The sequence below is a fragment of the Telmatherina bonti genome, assembly GCF_933228915.1.
Source record: "Telmatherina bonti genome assembly, chromosome: 6".
In the NCBI taxonomy this organism is placed as follows: Eukaryota; Metazoa; Chordata; class Actinopteri; order Atheriniformes; family Telmatherinidae; genus Telmatherina; species Telmatherina bonti.
The window spans coordinates 10,955,809-10,978,945 of record NC_136624.1 but is presented as its reverse complement, the minus strand read 5'-3'; the positions used below and the strand labels follow the sequence as shown (position 1 = coordinate 10,978,945).

Genomic DNA, 23,137 nt, shown 5'->3' with positions numbered 1-23,137 from the left:
AGGGACAGTTTAGAGAAGGGGTGGGAAACTCCAGTCCTCCAAATGTTAGGAGTGTCCCTGCTGCAACACACCTGACTCAAATCATTGGGTAATTAGCAGACTCAGAGTTAATGTCAAGCTCTGCACAGGTCTGTTGACTAAGGACACATTCATATCAGCCTTTTTGATCTGAATCCTCGTCCGTTTGCTCAGAAAGTCGGCTTTGTTTGGGAAAAGGTGAATGTGCTAAAGGAATTCTGAGTGAAGTGGCTTCAGTCCGCCAACAAACGCCGATCTCTGTCCATTTCAAGTGGACCAAATACAGGACATGGACTACAAAGTCACAAAAAAATCACTTCCTCCATTTGGCATAGAAATGCATTGTGGGTAAACGCAGGACATTATAGTTACCATTAACCCGACCACAACAAACACACATGAATCTCTAAATGGCTCATGATCAAATGTGGAGTGATGACGAAGTAAAAGCACTAACAGCCATAAGGTCAGAGGAAAATATATAACAGCTACAGAAAAGTTCTCTTCTTCATGTGGGCCTTGTTTCTCTCTTTTGCCAAATACTGGTACAGCGCCACCTCTGGTGAGAACGGGGAGATGTTATTCTAATTGTTTGGCTTGTTTGACCAAAGTGCAGCGTGAACGCGACCTCGGTCCACATGGATACACCCCCCCAACAGGTGAGCCGAGTCCCCAGTCGGACCCAGTCTGGCAGATCATCCTGATGTGAATGCACACTAAGTCTGATGTGTGTCAGGTGTGTTGCAGCAGGGAAACTTAACATTTGCAGGACTGCGTCCCACGAGGACCGGAGTTTCCCACCTTAACATAACCCGTTAACTTAACATGCATGTCTTTGGACAGTGGGATGAACATGCAAAGTCCACACAGGAAAGCCATCGTTCGAACCTCTCCCCAAGCTGAGGCTTGAACCAGCGACCTTTTTGCTCCAAGGCCACTGTGCAACCCATAGTAACTAATGTACTTATTTATCCTGCAGCGAGTGTAAATGTATTGGAAGATTCATCAATGTCCAATAAAGAGGCTAGCTTGCAGATATACCATCAATACTCATACACACTAGGAAAGCTGTGCATCAAATAGTTAATTATATTGATACTGTTTCATTTCAGAAAAGGCGACTGTAGCTCAGGAGGAAGAGCAGGCGGCTTGTCAGGGGAAAGTTGGGGGTTTGATTCCAGGCTTCCCCCTGACTATGTGCAGAAGTGTCCTTGGGCAAGACACTGAACCCTGAGTTGCTCCCTGATGTGCCTATCATGGTATGAGTGTGTATGTAAGTTGCTTTGGATAAAAGCGTCCGCTAAATGACCGTAGAATAGAATAGAAAAGTTGCCTAGCTAAGCAACTGAGTTGGCACCGCAGTCCAGTCCAGTCAATCCAATCCCCCATCCTGGCCTACATGAGGCGGCAGTGGGAAGGAAAAAACAGGAAAGAAAACACGCATGGAGCGCAGCCATCTGCCTCAGCTGGTTGGGGTGGTGACGACAGGAAAGAGAGACCAAAATGCTCTGCATCCTGCAGAAAAAGGAGAAATATGTTAATGTTCCCAACACTGTCATATGTTTTAATGTGTATGGAACGTCCCCATGGCTGTGTAACTAATGGATGGCTAGATTAACCCCAACTATAAGAGCATAACCTGGACAGTTGGGCCTCATACGTGCAGACTCCAACTCAGGAGATCCCAAACAGGATTTGTTAAAAAGGAAGGTCTTCAGCTTGATCCTACAGGTAAAGAGGCTGTTTGCCTCCCAAACCCAGACTGGGAGCTGGTTCCATACCAAATCTTCTCCACTGCTGAAAGATGGTCAATCAGCCTCTTTCACTTGGTTAAAATGCTTTTCCAGGTGCTGCTACCATCATGCATTATATAAATACTGCGAGTGAACATTTCTCCTCAGTACTTAGCTCAGGTCAACTACAGCTGGATATAAAATGTTTGTATTGTTTCATTGTTCTTGTTTTATTAACAGCTTCTTCATTTATTGTCAATTTATGTTTTATAATGTTATCACTATGACTTTTTATTTCTTGTAACCTTGTTGCTAATTTTTTTAATTTACGATTTTGATGTGATTCGTACAATATGTTACAACTTTTTAATGTCTTCTTTGCACCATCTGATGCTTTTAATGTTTTATGTAAAGCACTTTTTATTGAATTTTCCTTTTGGGATGAATAAAGTATCTTTCATTCATTCATTCTTTAAATTATCTTGCAGAACATGTGCCTTGCTTTGCCTTGACTTGTCTATAAAGATGATTCTGTAAAGGACTCTGACTACATTTTCTTGTTTTTATGTGTAATAGTTTTGTTTTTTTTAAAAATAAATTTCATGCATGCTATTTAGTTTTACACTAAAATATGCTGTGGTTCTTTTAAAGCCTTGATTAAAGTTTCTAACAAGTTTTAAATAAATAAACAAAAAGAAAACATTATGAAAATGTATTTTTAAAAGGTGAAATGTGAGATTCCAGCCAACAATCATTTCCTCTTTTCCTCTCCTTTGGCTGGAAGAATGCAGCAGGTTCATCTGGAAGCATCTTGTATTTTAACATCATGACAATACTGATTATGCTCTCTGTTAAATAGGCATATGAATATCTTTACAAGGACGTTGTGCATGTAAACCCTGACTGTGTTTAAATGTGTCTCATAAACATGGAAATTCAGATTTGCGTTCAGCTGGGTGATCCTGAGACAAAAGGAGACAACTGAGTCTGAACAGTTTATCAGGAATGTGCGATGCCTTCACATGTAGCAGAAATGTAAACAAACAGCTGCAACAGCAGCGTCTGTATGTTTAATATTTCCAGTAAGAGTCAAACAGGAGTAAAACCTTCCTACCTGGCTATCTCCATGGAAACATGCAATCGCAGGTCGATGAAAAGGATGATCCATTGACAGGCTGGTATTGCCTCTACTGTCGTCATCAGCTGTTTACCTCTGTGTGTTTTGGCTTTTGCTTATCAATAAACAGTCAGATCGGGGGTCCTGAAGGGACCTTCGGGAACATATTCTGCCTGCACAAATATTGACCAGTCCACAAAGCCACTATCGTCATCAGCTGCAAGCAGGACAGCGGCATGAAGTCCGCTGACAAGAGGCCAATGTTTCGTATCAGGTGTAGTTCATATGCATTTACATAAGCTACGCTGGTAAACACTAACTCAGTACTCGGATCGGGTGTGTTAATCTGTTAATCTGCATTCAGCACATCACATTTATTTATGCATGAAATATATAAATAAAAACCGACTTTGTATTTACTAGTTTTTATTTATTTATTATTCTTTGGTGTCACAAACATGGCCCTTGTCTGCCATCTTGGGAGTTTCGACACAACACCTTCCAGGTGGGAAGAGTGGGGGGGTCATCCTTTAGGTCAGGGGTATAAAACTGGTTTTAGTTCATGTTCCATATTCAGGCCAATCTGACGTCTGGTGGGCCGGGTGTTAAAACAGGACACTTGGAAAACCTGCAGGACATCGGCCCTGGAGGACCAGGACTGGGGGGGGGGGGGGGGGGGGGGGGGGTCAATATGGGGATCCTGGCAGATAAACAGCAAGTAGTGACGACTCGTTACCACTTACAGTGAATTGTGATGTGACTTGTAGAAAATGACTTGTGAACATCTCTGGATGATACTTATTCACAGAGTGAGATGGTTCAGCTCCAGTTGTGGTACTGGTGAGCCGGATATCAGCTTTGCTCCCTCCAGTATTGAAGGATCCACACTATGCAAACAATATAAAGTTGACTCTTGAGTTACAGAATAATATTTACCTTCCTCTGAGTGGAGCTGCTACTTACTCTCACAGATATCCTGTAACTAAGCTTGCCAGACAGCACTGAGGAGATTTTAATACATTATTTTATTAATCAGAAACTTGTTTAAATGAATAATTGTTCTCGAGATGCTCCACATTTTCAGCAGGCTGAGATTCAAAGCAGTAAGTCCACATTGATCTGGTTTTTTTTTAGGACCAGCTGGGCTGTAAATGTCTTCAGGCCCGCCTGACTAACGCAGGTTAACATTCAGTTTGGTGGGAAACAATAAAATCCACTTTGGCAAGAGAAGAACGGACTCCTGTCAGGGAGAACCAGCTCTTCAGCTGACTTTAGTTTGATGGAAACACCATGCAGCCAATCATGTGCATGGAAGGACTTGGCTTATAGCATAGTGTAGGAAGGAAGGGGACAGACACTGTGAAGACAGTGTGGTACAGACCAGGGGCCACATGCACAAAGACTTGCGGGGATTTCGTACTGAATGGTGACGTACGACCAAACTTAGAAAAGAACTTAAGTCTAAATAGGTTCAGATGTGTGAATCTCCTGTGCTTTTTTTTCCTGCGCATCTTTCATTGATAAATTCCGACTGATTTGGAACTGAGCGCTGCTTCAGAACCGCCACGTTTCTTCCCACTAATGCATATATGCAAATAACAGTAATAACACACGTTTTTGCCTTTTAGCCTAAACAATGAGAAACGCACCAGAAACATAAAAACAGTGGAATATTTTACATAACATGGAACTGATGTGGTTGAAACAGACGCGGGAAAAGACTCAAATAGCCAATAGATACTTAGCATGTTGAAGTCTGGTGGGCGGAGCTTCCCAGGATACTTTGTGTCAGTTCAGTAGCCTAAAAGAGTTTTAATGTTCACTTTAATACAATAGTTTTGCAAATATAGTGGAGTAACGCGGGTTGCTGTGTTTTACTGGTTGTTTTAGTGTGAAAACTGTAGAACCATTATTCAGAAGGTAACTGGAGTTTGACTTTCTTCATTTTTTCTATTGGTTTTCTTGATAAGTAACTTCTACAATAATGAACACTCTGGCTTAAAATCATTTTATATAAAAATGCATTATATTCAAACATAATGATGACTAGTTGTGATGCCTGGTTGAATTAAACCAGTCATGAATTGATAATGGAAAGTTTTTAAAGCTGCAGTCTTTAAACAAGGAGCTGCAAAGTGGGATCTTGTGGTGTTTTATCATTCATAAAAACAAATGCAAACTGCTGAATCCAGATCTAAGACATGTCAACCTCCTCCTGAAAGACATCAGTCTGACCAGATACTGACCAGCACTGAACTGGATCCCAGGAACATGTTGGGACTGAATCAGACACATCATTCCTGTAGGAACCTGGACAAAGACTTTTGATCTCAGTTAATATGATCATCCGACACGGTGCTGCATGTCAGTGAGAATAAGAGCACATCATGTGACGTGATAACGTTAACCTGACATAGAGAAAAACTGATCAGTTTTCAGTAAATTTAGGTAATAGAGTGAATCATATCTGCAGGGAAATTAGATGAAATGTGGTTTAGTTTAGTTGATCTGGTGTAAATCATCATTTCAAATGCGTGAAGTTTTTATCTTTAAGTCCATTTGGACTTCGGACTCTTTACATGAACATATTTAGATTCATAATGGAGGCTTCGCTACTTTGTAGTCCGGCACTTTCTCATGACTAGCGCTTGCGAGGGGTACGAACATCCTCCCGTCAGGTCAAAAGTTTGCAGAGCAGAAACCCAAAAAATATTTTTATGTACATCTTGACTTCTGCATGGAACATGGCGCACAATTTCTTTTCATGCGTACAAACAGTCTGGACATGAGGCTTCTGGTTCATGGAGAGACAGATGAAGACAGGAGACAGATTTAAATGCAAACATGTCAGGAAAAGGTAAAGTTATGACCACAAACAGAAATTTAAGCAGCATCAGGAATCATTTTAATGATGCTGCAGGCTAAAAGCTGAGAGCCACATCTTCATATGAAGATTAAAAACTTTCTTCTCTCCGGTACAACAAGTCCTAAAAACCAAAACTAAAACTGGGGACATTCGTCCCTCATGTTTTCTTTTATTAAACGTGATTTAAAATAAAGTGTCTGGCAATTGTTGGTTCTTCGTTTGAATTTCTTTGATGTGTTGATTTAACCTTTAAAACTCCACAAGGTCTCCAACGATCCTGTGTAGTGTGTAACTCTGTGGGTGAATTGTGATGGATAGCAAGTCCTTTAAGTTATCCACAACTTTCTAGTTCCATGTGCACATGTAAAAAAAAACACACATTACAATAGGTTGTGTGACATGTGCCATTTGGTGTACAGATTTGAAACATGTAAAAAATAATTCCCAAATGTTTGATGTTATTTTAAAATGCAAAAACCCCGTTGTAATTACGTGATTATATAGGTTTTGCATATGAATGTGTGGGTTTCAGCAGTCATTACCATGAATAGTTTTAACACCATGTGTCCCTTATGCAAAACATAGAAACAAAAGTTATAAGATGAGATCATTAAAAATGAAGCTAATAATAATACTTGTTGAAATGTTTATTGTATATTGTGATTTATTGTGTGTAGTACTACTGTGTGTTGTAATAGCACACAATGTGCAATTTTCTGAAGCGATACTGTGGAACTTGGAATGATTTTTATTGTAACAAATAATAGTTTTTTTCTTAAATTTCTTTAGTTATAACTAAAGAATAAAAAACCACAACATAGTGAATAGGGCTGTGACGATATGCTTTTGTCCCGATTCGATTCAATTCCGATTTTTTTGGGTGCCGATTCGATTTAAATTGCGATTCTCAAAATTCTTTGATATTGCTGATTTTCGTAAATTAAAAACCCCAAAAAATTTATTAAACCTTTTTTTGCTAGTAATTTTTCTTGAATTCAGTTAGGACCAAAACAACACAGTAGCCAGACCATCATTCTGCTACTAGAATGCCCAAGAAGACAAGTAAAAAGATCAATAAAACCAATAAAAATGACAAAAATCTATACTAGATTAATCTTATTTCATTGAAAAAAAAAAAGGATTTTTTAACAAAAAAAATCCCGATTTTCGATTTTTCGATTTGATTTTCCCACCCCCAATAGTGCACATGTTTCACATTATTTCAGCATGCAGAAAAAAAACACCCACTAACTTTGGATCCCGTTTGTAGGTGCAAAAGAGGCATTTCATTTTTTCACAAACAGCTGCATCACAAGTGATAAAATAGGTCCAACATATGAATAAGCAGATTTTTCTGGAGTGACTACTTTGACGGTCACAGGAAAAAAAGACAGAACTTTGATTTATCATTTAGAAAGTTGGGCTGTTTGAGACAACAAAAGGGTATGAATCATACTTTATTCAGATCCGCCTGTTCTCTCTGCACCTCTACCGTTTAATGGTGCTTTGTTGCCATTTTTTCATGAAGAGGTAAAAAAGCTTCACACTAACGTGAAACATTTTCTTCAAACTATTTGCTGAAACCAGCAAAAGTGAAAAAGAATGATTCCCTCACCCCTGTTGACCCATCACCTACCCTTACATAACCTCCGCTTCTTTCAAAGTTAGACGCTTTGACCTTGGTCTGCATCACCTCCCTGCTGTGGTGCCAGAACGGTGCCGTCATGTTGCACAGAGTCATGAAGTAACCGCTTCGTGTTGAAAGCTCTAACATGTCATTGACTGATAAAACAGGTCAGAGTTATGACTTTTATTTAGTTTTATTTTGTCCCCTGCAACGTTTTTCAGCACATCAGATGAAACTGGTCTCTGCAGACATACAACCGTCATCGTGTGGTGGTCTTGTCCACACAAATACAAATGTATTGATGCAGCTTTGATCCACAAAGTTTTGCACCCCTGAAGATGAATTTCTGAAAACCAGCAATGACTGTTGACAACCAAAACAACCAGCTTCTGCACCAGTAAAGAAGCTCCAAACATAATATCCCCCCCTCCCCCAAAAAAAGCAGACAATAATCAGGAGGACCAATAAGAGGGCAATCTATGAAAAAACATTGACAACAACTACTGATTGGTAGTAACAGGTCTTATATACTGGAGGAACTTTTTAAGAGCTGCTGAAAGTAGATTTACTGCACCATACTGTCACGGTGAGGTGGAGGTGTGGACACAAATGCAGGACAGCAAGGCAGAGGAGTTGCGGGAACAGGTTTTAATTAAAAAAATAAAATTAAATTAAAAAAAAGATAAGAAGACAGGACGGAGACAAAAAGCTGACACAGGCAACTAAGGACAATCTAAAACAATGAACCAGCACTGACATAAACCAATGGTTCTAAATACACAGAGGAGTAACAAGGAACAGGTGAACTGAATCAGAAAATGAAACCCAAGTGAGCTAATTAATAGAAAACAAAATGGGAGACGATATACAGGGGAACCAGACTACAAAATAAAACAGGAAACCAGAGCTAAAGAGACAACATGAACATCACATCATGACGTTTACTTTTATCTGAGCGGGTTTAGGAGGAAGAAAAGCTACTTTTACTCTGCTCCAATGGGCAACACTTGACTTGTGACTTTTTCATTTCACACTACATTCAGTTAGATTTGCCTTGTCTCTAACCAGAAATCCGGCTAATTTCATCAGTCTGACATCGTCATGCAGTCACATGACCACACAGAGCCGAAATAATCAGAGCTTTCAGAAAAAGATGTTTTCCCGTTTAGCTGTTAAAACTGTAAACATCCACCACATGCAAGGTTAGAGTCTTATACTTAATCAAAAGTAATTTACTTTGCATTTAGTTTTCTCTTCAGTTGTTGGTTTTTAGTAATGCAGGACACCTAAGGAATAAACAATTGTATTTATGTTCTGGAAAAGGGATGGGATGAGCTTAGCAACTCTCTCCTTTTCCACTGTGCTTTGCTTCCTTTTCACAAATTATTTCATACCTGACTTTGGAATAAATATGATTAAAAATGTGATGTATGATATATTTGAACAGTTTTTTCTTGTCTACTTCAGAAAAGCCGGTAGCTGCACTTTTTATTAGACAACAGTAATCAGAAGCGTTTTGGGATTTAAACGCAAATATATAAATTCAATACTTTGCATTGAGTTGATGTTTGGTTTTAACATTATGGTACTTATATTAATGTTTTCTTTCCTGTTTGCTGGGGAAAACAACATGAATGCATTTCCAATAATACTTTACTTGTTCACTTATTTGCTTCTCTCCAGCAAGACCAGTCGCTCTCTAATAAGCCTGTTCTTTGTGTGACCAGTAAGTACTGGTTAGTTTTCCGCTACAGCGTTTCCTAGTAAAGAAGCTAATTTTGTTACCTCAGTTTTACACTGCAAAAACTGAAACCTAAGTAAGATTAAAAATCTTAAATTGAGTACACATATGCTTATTTTTTTTTAAAGGTAAGATAATTCTTAGTTTTTATGCCAGAGAATTCCTCTTGTTTTAAGAGTGTTTTTACTTGTTTTGGGAAGTCTTGACAAGCCAAATTTTCTTGTTCTGTTGGCAGATAATTTCTCTTATTTTAAGCACCATTTACCCAATTTTTGTACATTTTTTTCCTTGTTTTTTAAGGCTGAGTTTTTGCAGTGTATGCAGCACAAATTGATATATTGAATTTTAAAGCATTGTATCAATTTATTTTTGATGCAGAGCAAATAAACTCAGTGGTAACTGGTGCAGTAAATTCCTATGACTGTGGTTTAACTATCACAATGGGACTTATATTGGTCCATGTACAACATCCATCCAGCACCAAGTACCAGTTTTCTCTCATTTTCAAGGAAAAAGCATGTTTAGTGGTACTGTTGCGGACAGGTCCAACCACCTGGTCTCCTCCACCTCCCCAGCATCAAGCTGATAGGATCCTCCAGTGAAAGCAGGTGTTTTGACTTCAGCACACAACGTCCCAGCACTTCCACAGGCTTCACGTGAAATATGTAAATACTTACACCTTTACATGGGCTTATTTTCATCTTGGCAAAAGCGTGTGTTTTAGCTGGTTTTACAGACGGATGAAAGATAAAAAACTGTTTGAGACAGAGTAGTAATAAAGACACTTTGAACCTCTGCAGTTTTTCCTTTTCCTGAAAAGGTTTTGTAAAGAAGTCAACGTCATCCAGCCAGCAGGAGTAGCAAAAGTCTGACTTATCTCAACTCAGATGCACTTTTCACACAGACAGCTGGTGGTTCATGTCAAAATTTCATTGCAAGCTGAAGTCAGTCGACACATGTTGTGTAATTGCTCTGTTCATTACATAAGAGACAGAGTGATTCCAGAAGGCCTTGTCGGTCTGACCCGCTCACCTCAATAACTCAGATGGCTGATATTTCACAAACCACCACATTTACACCTGGTGGACAGAAAAAGAGGCACTTTATAGAAATTTGTATATTTATAACTAAAGTATCAGATGGTCTTTTTCACTCACTGCTGTTTTTAAGCTACAAACCGCCTCACCAGTTTTGACACATTTGTTATTTCTGTGTCAGGTAAATATATTTTGTCACCATCCTAAATGAGAAGTGCACATATGGAGCATTTAGAAACAGCATTTTTTTAGACATGTGATATGAAACATTTACGCATTAGGTTCCTTGTAAAAGAGCCAACAAGGATGTTCCTCATAGCTTCTCTCAGACATACAAGGAAAAGTGCTTAAACTTGTCCTAGGCTGTGTCTGAATGTCCAAATCCATTCCTTACGTAGAGCTCACACCATTTTCTGGGGGTGTCCAAATGTCCAGAGAGAAAAAAAAGTAGTGTGTTCAAACTTATCCACAAAGCATCGATGGTCACTGGACAATTACGGTCAATAAAGCCCACAATGCATTGCAGGCAGGAACTCAAAGTGGTGCAAGCGACGCGAATGTCATAGCAGGTTGAAAATAACTATAGATCATTCATTTAATGAACTTCTTTGTTAAAATAAATATGTCAGAATGAAAGAATAAAATACAATAAAAGGAAATAAAATATTTTCACCTGAGTTTGGCACAAATTTGGAACGATGTAAGTGGTTGTCATGGTGACAGCTGGTAGTCATGTGATCAGCGACAAGGAGAAAATAGCCAGCTTTGTGTCCGAATCACCAACAGATTGAGTTCACAATGTTGTGCAGCCCTATGTAGTACATGAGGGATCAGGGACTGTGTGGACATTCAGACAGTCACAATGCCATGAAGTGTTTCCATGCACACAAAATTAGTCAGTGCAGTTGTTCCCAAACTGGAAACCACTGCCGTCTGGTGGTGGTGGTTGGGGGGAGGGGTTTGGATGTAATTGCCACAGTTTAATTTCAATTTACTGTCAGTGTATTTTGTTATGGTTAATCGTCTCTAGAGGGCACTGTGGCGCAAGGCGGGCTTTAATATGCAGACAAAGTTCATTCTGTTAGAAGAAGCGATCTCTGAAGGTCAAACGAAGCCTGGACTCTAAGTTAAAACTTTAAGACAATAAGATAGGATAAAAAGAAAGAAGAAACAGCTAATTCCTCTCTCAGTACTCAGCCACCAAGGTATTGTTTTACCCATTAATTTTATGGTAGTCTTTTATCTGTCAATTGTTTTATTTTTCTTTTAAGCTAATTATTGTCTTGTTGTCTTTTATATTTCATGTTGTATTTATAGATTGAAGATGGATCAATAAATTCATCAGTTAAGAATTAAACGTAGGAGGAATTATACTGGAACTATTAAACTGAAAACTATTTTATTTTATTCATACATGTTGGAAATGTTGGCGGCACAAGATCATGATGGATTAGGTCTGGGTCCAGCTGACATAACCTGTGACCGACACTGAAGAGTATCAACGTCAGTGTGGTGATCTCAACCAGTAACCAGACTTTCTAATTAAATGACACAGTCTGAAGCGAGGGATCAATTTGAAGGTTAATGATGGTATAATGAGAGATACGTTCAACACCACAGATCACATTTTACACACAACAACACAGATGCTCAGCGTACATGTTTTCAGCATCTTCTGGCCACTCAAGAAACTTCTAAATTAAACAATTCATATTTAATTATAAAGAACTCTGATTCACTGCGATGGACTGGCGAGCTGTCCTGGGTGCACCCTGCCTTTCACCCAAAGACTGCTGGGATAGGCTCCAGCTTCTCCGCAACCCTTCATCGGATTAAGCGGTTAGGATAATGAATTAATTAATTAATTAATGAATTCCGATTCACTCCCTAGTGGCACAAAGTTTATCCCATAGAAACCAAACATGCTGAAATATTGTCAGTAAACATGTAACACTATGTGCGTTTCCTAAACATTTTTTGCAAATTAAAAGCGACATTTTCAACAAGCAACAATTGCAACTTGCGGGCGGTCCCATTGGACAGTATTTAGCACATGAGCCTCAAGTCTTGTAAAGTCTCTTTAATCTCACGAGAACTTGTTTCTTTTTCAAAACATTTGAAAAATCACCTGTTGAGAGCGTAAAAACTTTTTAGCAATATTTGAGACTTTTTTCTAAATATAGATGTTTCCATTAGCATTTTTTTTTTATTGCGATATTTTGTTTTTGCGCATTTCTAAGTGTCATGAAAAACGCACCTTATGATTTACTGAGTTTGATCCAGCAGCAGACGATGTCTCAAGAGGAAGATGAGAAGGAGGGTCTCACGCCTGTGGTTTGGACTGTCGCGATAAGATTGCACAGTTAGAAAAACTGAGCGTGATACGTTTTCCGGCTGCGATATTATTTCGTTCTCTCTCTCTCTCTCACTTAAACTGTTTAAGACAATTGATTTCATTGTGGTTCATCTCGACTGAACCCTCTTGTTTATTGCGGAGTGATCTCTCGTGTCATAGGCTGCTTAAAAGATTTACTGCCTCTGTAATATGGATGGCAAACAAATGAAAATGAAACTCTAAAATATATACAAATAAATACAAATGCAAATAAAAAGGCTGGATCCTGGACGGGATGTCCTGATGTGTGAATGGGTGAACCATGCCCACTGGGGCCATCTGTAGCACCGGCCTGGACCTTACTTTACAACTTATTTACGATTTATGACACCACGTTACTTGCTAGCAACTGGAACAACATACTGACTGCTTTAAACTCCCACAGTGGCTGACTTGTCAAAGAAACCAATGAGGACATTATCACTGTCCACAATGTGCATGTAATATTTGATGATATACGTGTTGTACTTCAGCCGTTATTGTGTACAAGCAGCACCAAAAGAAAGCACATTTTCATAAACAGAGTTGGACCCAAGGGAGAGAGGCTTCCAGCAAGGAAGGTTTAACATGTTTATTCAGGTTGTTTAGACCAGAGTAGGAGACACTGATGGCTCAGGATTCCAGGTGAAGTTGCGAGCAGGCAGACAGGTCTCAAACAAGGCTGTTTAGGCTCAAGGAGAAAGAACACCAAGGTTGGAATGATCCAGTGTAGAATGATGATCAGCTTGGGGTTTATAAGCAGGTGAGGTGCAATAATCCTGATTCCACTCAGCTCTACTGTTTAACCACAGGCCACACCTCCAGTAAACACCATAGAGAGGGAGAAACACACACACTAGAGTGTGGAAATCCATGGCACACATCAGATTGCTACATTAAAAGCTAGAAATGATTAAATGTACTTTCTGGTCCTCCTTCATCGTCAAGGCGATGTGTTGGTGTGGAGTTCAGTCAGGTCAGGTCAGTCAACCAGGTCACAGTAACCGTAACAACTTGAATAAAATCAACTGGACTTCTATATCGTGGCTTTTGGAGACATCTCACCTCTCGTCCAGAATGTTTCTCTGATTCTAACCAGTTGGTTGGAAGTTGCTGCTTGTCACCGCTACAGGAACATCCTAATGTTGGTTAACCCAAAAAGACCCAACTCATGAAAAGATTATCAGATAAGTCCCTTTTTTTTTAAACAAGGTCTTTATTTGTTCCTTTAATGTAAAATAAATAAATAAATTCATTTTGTCGAGATATTTACCATTATTACCATGTGATATGTCAAAGCTTTTATCGTGTATTATAACATGATTTTGGTTTTCTACCGTGTTTCTGAGGATTTTAAACAAAGTTTGTACCATAAATGTTGCCAAAAGTCTTAGAAACTGTATCATATACGTCACGCTGGGTTTTTATGGGTTAAGGTCACATGGTGTCATTTTCTCACTCTTCACATGAAAAACTGTTTTGGTCTCAATGTGTGAATTGCTGTCAGAGCTGCACTACAGGTGATGGTAAGTCATACCTGGGTCCACCTGCTCTGTTAAAAGCTTTTTCTGTTTAAGATGGACGGCTTGACACCTTTCTCAAAACTCCTCTGTCCCAATGTGGACAGCATAGATAAATGGTTTACGCTCTCTTCATCTCATTGATGTTCTGCATCCTGTGCTAAGCAACAGGTTTATCAGTTCATGTCTTCCAGATGCTCTGTTATCTCTGCAACTGGGCAGCAACAACCCTAAGGAAGAAACTTACCATTAGAATACATTTCAGTCCCAAAGTCTGAGTAAATCTCACCCTTGGCCTCATTCTATCTTCTCTTACTCTCTTTCTCTTTAACTTTCTCCTCCTTATTCTGTCTTTTTTTACAGTCAGGCCTCCCCTACCGAGACATGCAATCTCTGCTTTAGCAACTGTCTGTCCTCTGAGACGGTATCTGTTTAGTTTCTTATGCAGCATGCTTTGCTGCAAGAGGCCTTTTTCTCTCCTGACACCACACAGGAAGCCTAGATTTCAACACCAAAAACACCGTACAGTCAGACGAGCTGCAACCAGCGACTCTGGATTGTTTTGTTGTGAAACATGAATGTCAGATTATTATTTTCTTTGTAGGGTTAAATAATGCAAACACACAGTAGGAGACAGAAGATTTAGTGTTGCTCAACAATGGACAGGATTACTGGGATGGTCTTTATACAGGACTTCCTAAGAAGAACATTAAACATCTGCAGGTCATCCAGATGCTGCTGCTAAGAGATCACACCACTTTTAACATATTTATACTGGTTTCTAGTCTGTCACAGGATAGATTCTAAAACACTGAACTCTAAATCACTAGATTTGTCACAAAACACCTTTTTTTTTTTTTTTTTTACTAAATAGAGCTGCTAGGTCTGAAAACTGGGCAACAGAAGAAAAAAGCTGATAAACTGGCAACACTGATAGGGAAGTTAGTGGAAGTAGGATTAGAGACGCCACTGTTATGTTGATAACTTTTGATCTAATTCATTCAAATTTCTGTTTGAATGATATTAAATCTTATGAAGCTGACACCTCCTTAAAGGCAGCGTTGTTGAGGTTGTACAGACTTCTACATCCACACTGAGAAAAACCAGCAAATATCTCACATCTGATTTATAAGGTCAAAACTGGCTAATCCATAGTTTAGGATCTAGCAAATTGCCCTTTCCCCCAGTGCCACAATGTTAAAGTCGCAGATGGCCCAGTTAGGAAAAGACTAAACAAGTATGGATGGTTTGGATGGTTTGCAGGAGAAAGAATTCTTTCTACATAGAGCATGGCAGCACAGCTATCCCTTAGCAAAGCTGCATCCTATCAAACCACAAGACGTCTGGAACGATGTCCTGTAGACAGACCAGACCAAAGTGGAGATGTTTGGTAAAAAAAGCAAACGCTGCATGTCCGCACACAGCACGGTGTTGGCGGGATGATGATGTGGGCTTGTTCTGCCCATATAACCTGGACACACTGCAGTTAGTGAATGGACCACAAAACTCCTCTGGATGCCAAAGTGTTCACGAGTCAGACGTGAGTCCGTCTGTCTGACAACTGAAGCTTGGCTGGAAGCATCTCATGCACCAGAACGACCCTAAACACAGCAGGAGATCGACAACAGAATGGCTGAACAAGAAAAGAATCAAGGTGCTTACACGTTCCAGTTAACGTTCAGCTCTCAAACTGACTAAAATACGGCAGTGGCACCTTCAGAGAGCTTGTTTTAAGAAAATCTCAATGGACTCAAGCAATTAATGGGTCCAAAATCCTCTGTAGTACTGTGAGTAAACATTATAGTTACCCCTGCCAAAAGTGATTCAACAAGTCACTGAATCATTGGATGTTCTCAGTTTTCAGTTTTAGTGACATGAAAATAAATGACTATAAATGTCATGTTCTTGTTCATAGAAAGAGGCCAAATCTGAGCTTAGTTGACTGAAGAAAAAGTAAATGTTTATACAACCTTGTTCATCTACTATGAAAATGATCAACAATCAAAATGCACTTTATTGCAGTAATAGTTTAATATTTACTGGCTACAAGTCATTCATGCAGTTTTAAAAGTTTCCCAGATTAACACATTTATGATAGCAGTCATAAAATTAGCCATTTATCTGGACCGTAAATCATTTCCTCCCACATATTACTGAAGTAAAACACAAAGTGCATTCATAGACGGTGCACCGGGAGCAAATAATCTCAGCAGTCATTAGAAGGAAGTTGTAGAGTTGTGCATGCATCAAACACACATGGGGCTGTATCTGTAATGGTCCACAGATGTGGTCTGAGTCCCTCCAGACTGCCTGATGGCACCAACAAAAACTTCAAATAAAGAAATGTGCAAAGGCTTGTTGATAATGAAAACAAGCTGATTTTTGGGCAATGCATGAGTTGGATGTGTGTGGGCACAAGACGTCCTACATAATGGCACATGATATGTCACAAAAAAAAAGTGATTTAAGACAACCAGGGCTTCATTGTACCTTTCCAAGAAGAGCTTAGCAAAGTGTCTATGAAATATCAGGTAAATATTTCAGTTTAGAGCCACAGAAACTAAGACAAGTGCTGCTATTGAATGTTTCCCCTCTGCCCTGTCTTCTTTAATCAATCTTCTTACATGAAGTCTTCTGAAGGTACTTTTATGAACCCAAAACAATTAATAGTGGCCTAATTATAATCCAATTAAAACAAAACCATCTACATTAGTCCATTTTGCTATGTTCATAAAAATGAGTAGCTTGGTAAGAAAAACTAATGGATTGCATCAAATCTGCTCTTTGATTCAATCCTTCATGTGAACCTCATGAGCAGACAGTGGTAGGAAAACCTCCAGGTAAACCAGAACCAGAAAGGATAAACCTCCATAACAGCCAGAATCAGGAAAGAAAACATCCTTCTGAACCAGAACCAGGAAGGAAAACTTCCAACTGAACCAGAACCAGGAAGGACGGTCATTTTGATGAGCTTAACTACAAGTTATCTAAGGAAGGTGTGAAAAACAATGGTTTAAAGTCTGATTTAAAGGTAGAGATGGTGGTTCTTCTCGAGTTTAAAAGCTCGAGAATAAATAAACAGAAGTTAGCTGCTAGCTAAGCATGATTAGCTAGAAGCTAACTAACCCCAATTTCTGGGAATGTTATTTTTCTTTTATTATTTTTCCTTCACTTTCTGTCTTTTTTTTCTTTGTAGATTAGATTCATGAACCATTTTCTGACTTGTGACATCTGATAGTAAGATGTTGCAGTGGATTCTACAGGTCCTCCTGGACTGGAGCCTCCATGGCTCAGAATGAATCTATCTTGTGAATGATTAATTGGGTTTGGATAGTTATGCAGTTTCTTAAATGTATGCTCATATTAACATATGAACAAGCCTTTATAGTTGTTTGGATTTGTTTGTGTTTTGCACTCATAATTCCTGAAACATCAACTCTAAGTAAACCTATAAAAGTTTTTATCAGTGTCATTGTAGTTACATTGAAAGAGAGTTTACTTTTGTTCTTATTTAACGTTGGGTCGTGGAAGGATCTACATTCTCCATAAACTTAAGTGCATTATGCAGCATTGCATTCAAAGGCATTGTGTTCAGATAAAAAGGCAGGAGCGTTAGTCGCCCATTGTTTCACTACTTCCTGTCTAACAGGAAATGTGTTTCCCTGAGGAAGACTAGTGTGCCTGAGTTACTGTAGGAGATACTTTCGGCAAACATTGTACGTTTACACTACCTGGCCTCCTTGATTTAACTTAACAAATAGTTCCTTATCCTATTGGGTGTTTCCTACAAGAGCGATTATCTTTCAGCTGCAACAAGTTATTTTACCGCAATTGATGCAACAAGTAGTTTCTTATTTCTTAAAAAAAATTGTGTGGTTGTGGAAATGATGTTATTCTGTTTGAGACGGATCACGTCATTGGCATCATGTAGAGAAAACATATTTACTAAAACTGGGTTAAGAACTGTCCAATGCATTATTAAAGACTGGAAGGAGAGTGGGGAACCATGGTCTTCCAGGAAGACATGTGGTCAGAAAAGAACCCTGAATGGTGGAGATTGGTGATCACATAAGCGTTTGGAAAAACTTAAAAAAAACAAAACAAACAAACAGTAAAACTAATATCTGTCCTCATAAGTGAAAGAACATTTCCACATGGAATGCTATTCAATCACACATGCTGCAAGTAGATATTCTACTGTAAATCCTAGAGATGGTCTGAAAGAGAGAAAACGTCCCAAAAAATCCAATCAGCCAATCCCTTGGCAGCACAGCAAAGCATTAAATCATGTAAACATGGTCAAGACTACTTGCTCAGCTGAATGGTGAAACAGAGAAAATATCCAGCAAGCAGCAGTTGTCTGGAACAAAATGTCTGGTTGATGTCAGAGGACACTGGACAGACTGGTTGGAAATGATAGAAAACAACAAGAACTCAAATAAGCACTGGTTTCAACCAAGATATGCAGAATATCATGTCTCAACACAATACGTCCAACCTTAAAGCAGATGGTCTCCAGCAGAAGAAGACCACACCGGGTTCCCTCCTGTCAGCTAAGAACAGGAAACTGAGGCCACAATTCACACAGACTCACCAGAACTGGACAATAGAAGATGGAGAAAATTTTGCTGGTCTGGGGAGTCTCCTGTTCAGCTCCACACTCAATTCAATTCAGCTTTATTTGTATAGCTCTACTTCACACAAACGTTGTCACAGGGCACTTTACATACACATCATTTCAAGCCAGTTCATACATATCCTATAATAGAAACCAACGGGTTCCATCGAATCATGACTTCGATTCAATCCTCCATCCTGAGCTGCACGCGGCGACAGTGGGAAGGAGAAAAATCCCCTTTAACAGGAAGAAAACCTCCGGCAGAACTCGGCTCAGGGAGGGCAGCCATCTGCCTCGACTGGTTGGGGAGGAGAAGACAGGAAAGACAGATCAACATGTACAACTGCACTTATTCAGGAAGACCTGCGGAAAAAAGGAGAAATAAGTTAGAGACGGCAATATTGTCATATATTTATACATTAGAAAAATGGAGCAAGGTACTTCTCAGTGCATCAGGTGACGTCCCCGTTGCTACATAAGTAATAGATGGCTAGACTACCCATAACTATAAGAGCAAAGAGTATAACCTGAAAAAATTGGGTCCCGTACATGCAGACTCCAACTCAGGAGATGCTCATATCCTAACTATAAGAATCATGAAAAAGGAAGGTTTTCAGCTCAATCTAAAAAGAGTGGAGGGAGTCTGCCTCCTCGATTCAGATGGTAGGATCAGAATCTGTGAATCATGAAAGCATAGATCCATCCTGCATTAGATCAATGGTTTAACCAGCACAGCCTACCTAAGTGTTGCTGCTGACCATGTCCATCCCTTTATGAGCACAGTGTAGTATCTTCTGATGGAACCTTCCAGCAGGATGATGCATCATGTCACAAAGCTCACATCATCTCCACCATGATGATGAGTTCACTGTCCTCCAACGGCCTCCACAGTCACCAGATCTACATCCAACAGAGCAGCTTTGGGATGTGGTGGAACGGGAGATTCTCATCATGATGTGCAGCAACTGTGTGATGCTTCATGTCAACATGGAGCAAAACCTCTGAGGAATGTTTCCAACACCTTGTTGAATGACATCGAGAATTACTGCAGTGCTGAGGGATAAGGAGGTCTGACCCGGTACTTAAAGGTGGACCTGATATTGTGTGTGTTTGTGTGTGTGTATATATATATATAGATAGATAGATAGATAGATAGATAGATAATTGTAGTAATGGATAGATACACTTGAAGGAAATCTTTTATAATTTTGGTATTTCAGTATTTTTATAGTATCGGTATTTTAAAGTCTGTTGGATCAAAATTGGATCAACTGAGTTCTGTAATTAGTCTGCAAGCTCTAAACACACAAACATACAAGAGACAAGATGATTGTTTTCCATTTTATTTGTAAATGCATCTTGAATAAGAACAAAGAAAATATATATATATATTTATATGTACTGAAACATGGTTTCCACCAGAAATCTTCACAAGCATCAATACATTGGAAGATACATGTATCCTAATTGTCTGTGTTTGTGTGTTTTCTGGATTCAGCAATCTAAACTTGTGCATATTTACATACATTCATAGGATGCAAACACCTGTGCTCACACAAGCATTAAAAATTCAAAAATTGAATGAAAGGAATGATGTACAATGTCTAGTACCTTCACCTGATATTGCTTTATATGGCTGAAACACGCACGGGTCAGTCATACCTCTACATATTTACAATGTGGCATCTGATGCGTCCGAGAGCAATGACGAAGTGTTAAACTGACTCACAAGATAAGTGTGGGAAGCTCATCCTCCTGGTAGTCCAGCACCATGGTGTGTATGTAGTTTGCACCACCTCAACATGACATTACTGCCAGGTCCGGTGGGCGTTTCCAGGAACAAAATGCACAAAGCTGAGGCAGATTTGTCGTCAGTAAAACAACAGTTTAGATCATAAAAGCAGGTTGAGACATTCAGTCCGTGGGGTATGACACCAAAAGCATGACTTCCAGGTCAGTTTTGCTCCCTGGTGAGGATGTGTTGTACAGTAAGGCGTGAAAACCATCCAGCAGGGACACATACTTCATTCAGAGGTTTTCAAAGTGTGAGACAGGAAGTATGGAGGCATTCACTGGATAAAACCTTTAAAAACCGCTCTGTTTCCCAAAATAACAAGATATATAAAGTTCCATGAGAAGTTCTCGGCCCTGCGCTCAGCTGCAGGAGGACCAAACTACGAAAACCCCAACTTTGATCTGGATGCAACATTGGGTGCATTCATATCAGGATAGACCGCTATACTCGGGTCCGATTGGGGACTCGGTTCAGTTGTAGTGGGGTGTAAGCATGGCGAGTGAGATCGTGTTCACGCTGCGTTTGGTCTAACGAGCCAAATAATTAGAATAATATATTCCCATTCTCGCCAAAGGTGGCGCTGCACTAGTATTTAGCAAAAGAGAGAACAAGACCTGCTTGAAGAAGAAAACTCTGTTGCGAGTTAAACATGGAGACGAAACTACCGCTGTTTTGTGGGTTTTTTTTATTTTGTCTTATGCAAGTATTATGCAGAAACACAATGCAACAGCGGGCGCAGTATGAACAACAGACGAGGCGGAGGACCCTTCACGCGATTGCTATGTATTTAACAAGAAGCAATCTGCGGTTAAAAGTGAAGCCTATGCAGAAGTGCCACAAATTACAATTCCCCCCCTCATCCACTAGGGGTTCCAAAACAGAGCAAATCTTCATCGACTCCCATGTTAAAAAGACCAAATTCACAGCAGAAATAAACATGTTTACTTCATGACAACTGTGGGGGGAGTGAATTTTTTTTCTAACTCACCCATTTAAAGTAATTTAATCTCAAAATTAGGTATATTTAGGGTTGTGTCCTTTTGACAGGTATCTGATCTCCCCCCGCAAGTAAGAAGAACGTAGAACAGCTGCGGTTTTTAGCTGGTTAACAACGTGACTTAGCTTTCGCCCGTTTACCTCCGTTAGCTGGTTAGCTCCTGTTAGCTCCTTGTTGGCTCGAATAGCTCTTAGCTACAGGCAGCTTTGAGTTCGTTTGATGTCAATCATCCACCATGACGCTCACAGCTCCCTTCTTAGCTCCACCTCTTTGCCCATATATGTATTTTCCAGGCGAGACGACACGCATGCCCCTGCCAAGATGGCGATGGTAGGAAACGCTCACCGAGCTTCAAATTCAGCTCTTCAGAAACCTACGGGTGATCTCATGGTGACTCCATCCATCTTTTTATATACAGTCTATGGTATTTACCCACAATGAAATGCTACGTTAAATGCAGGAAGTCACTTCATTTGTAGTCCGCTTCCTGTAGTTGATTTGCTTGAAACGGGCCGAGACCTGCGTTTGTAGGCGGACCAAGTCTGCTTCTTTGGTCCGAATCAGAACTAATTTAGTCATTCACATTCCCCAAAACTAAGCGGACTTTCTGATCAAACTGACTCGGATTTGGATCAAAATGGCTGATGTAAACATGCCCTTTATGTTCAATGTCTGCTGATGTCACAAATTCTGTCATATGATGTGGTTTGGATTCAGGATCCAGCCGTTAACATGAGACGATGTCACAGCATCATTTCCAATCAGTTCAATCAGAAAAATACCATTTTCCTTTCGATCAATCAGTGAAAACAAAAACAGACTGAAGCACTTTAAGCTTTACAAAGTGCTGCATGGGCCTCGATGCAACTCACCGCTGGATTCTTTCTCAGAAAATAGCAAAAAATTCAATGATTGAGCTGCATATCGAAAGAAGAAACCAAGGATTGTTTCTTCAAAGCAATAATCTGTTTAAAAAGCAAAGTAACTTAAAACCCACAGTGTGAGTTTAAACATTCTGCCAGCTCTTGTCAGTCTGTTTTTGGGCCCACAACTCAACGTACAGACCTGTTTTTGGCTGCTACAGCGGCACTTTTCTGCTCATTTAGACGCATCTTTTTAACGTGCCACTACAGTTAGAGGCTGAATCCTCACGGTGCGCAGCAGGAATTCGTTATCTTGTCGCCCTCAATGTGGTTGTTGTGGAAAACGCTGCGGTTTTATAGGAATTATTCTATAGAAAAATGAACAAAATAATTTCATTATGAATTAAAATTAATCTTATTCATTTAAAAAATTGATCTTATTAGTAAAAAACTGAAGCTTTTAATCGTTCGTCTCGTTACTTCAGTTGAAAGCAGCACGTTTCTGTGCGTACACCTGCCCTCTCATAACATTTAGTTGAGCTGAATTCTTCCCAGACGTTTCGAGCCAAGATGACTAACTATCCCTGTCAGGAAAAAGCAGGAACAAGCTGATTCCTGCGGGACTTGATCAGCTTTTCGAGCACATTGGGAACATTTCTGAAAACTTCTGCAAAGATTTCCTGACCCGCATAAGCTGAGCTCCCTCTCAACCTTATAACTTTGAAAACTTCTGACTTAAACAAATGTTATATCAAAAAAAAAAAAAAAAAAAGACCAGAAAAACATTTAACACTGATCAGAAGACCGATTTAAAATTCACCTTCAAGTGTT

General features: G+C 39.5%; 1 protein-coding gene across 1 annotated transcript in view; it reads right to left on the bottom strand.

The window, feature by feature from the left end:
• The window catches only part of aldh1l1 (aldehyde dehydrogenase 1 family, member L1), a 140,871-nt gene that overhangs the window by 108,476 nt on the left and 9,258 nt on the right, over positions 1–23,137 (bottom strand). The gene's annotated exons all lie outside the window — the stretch shown is intronic.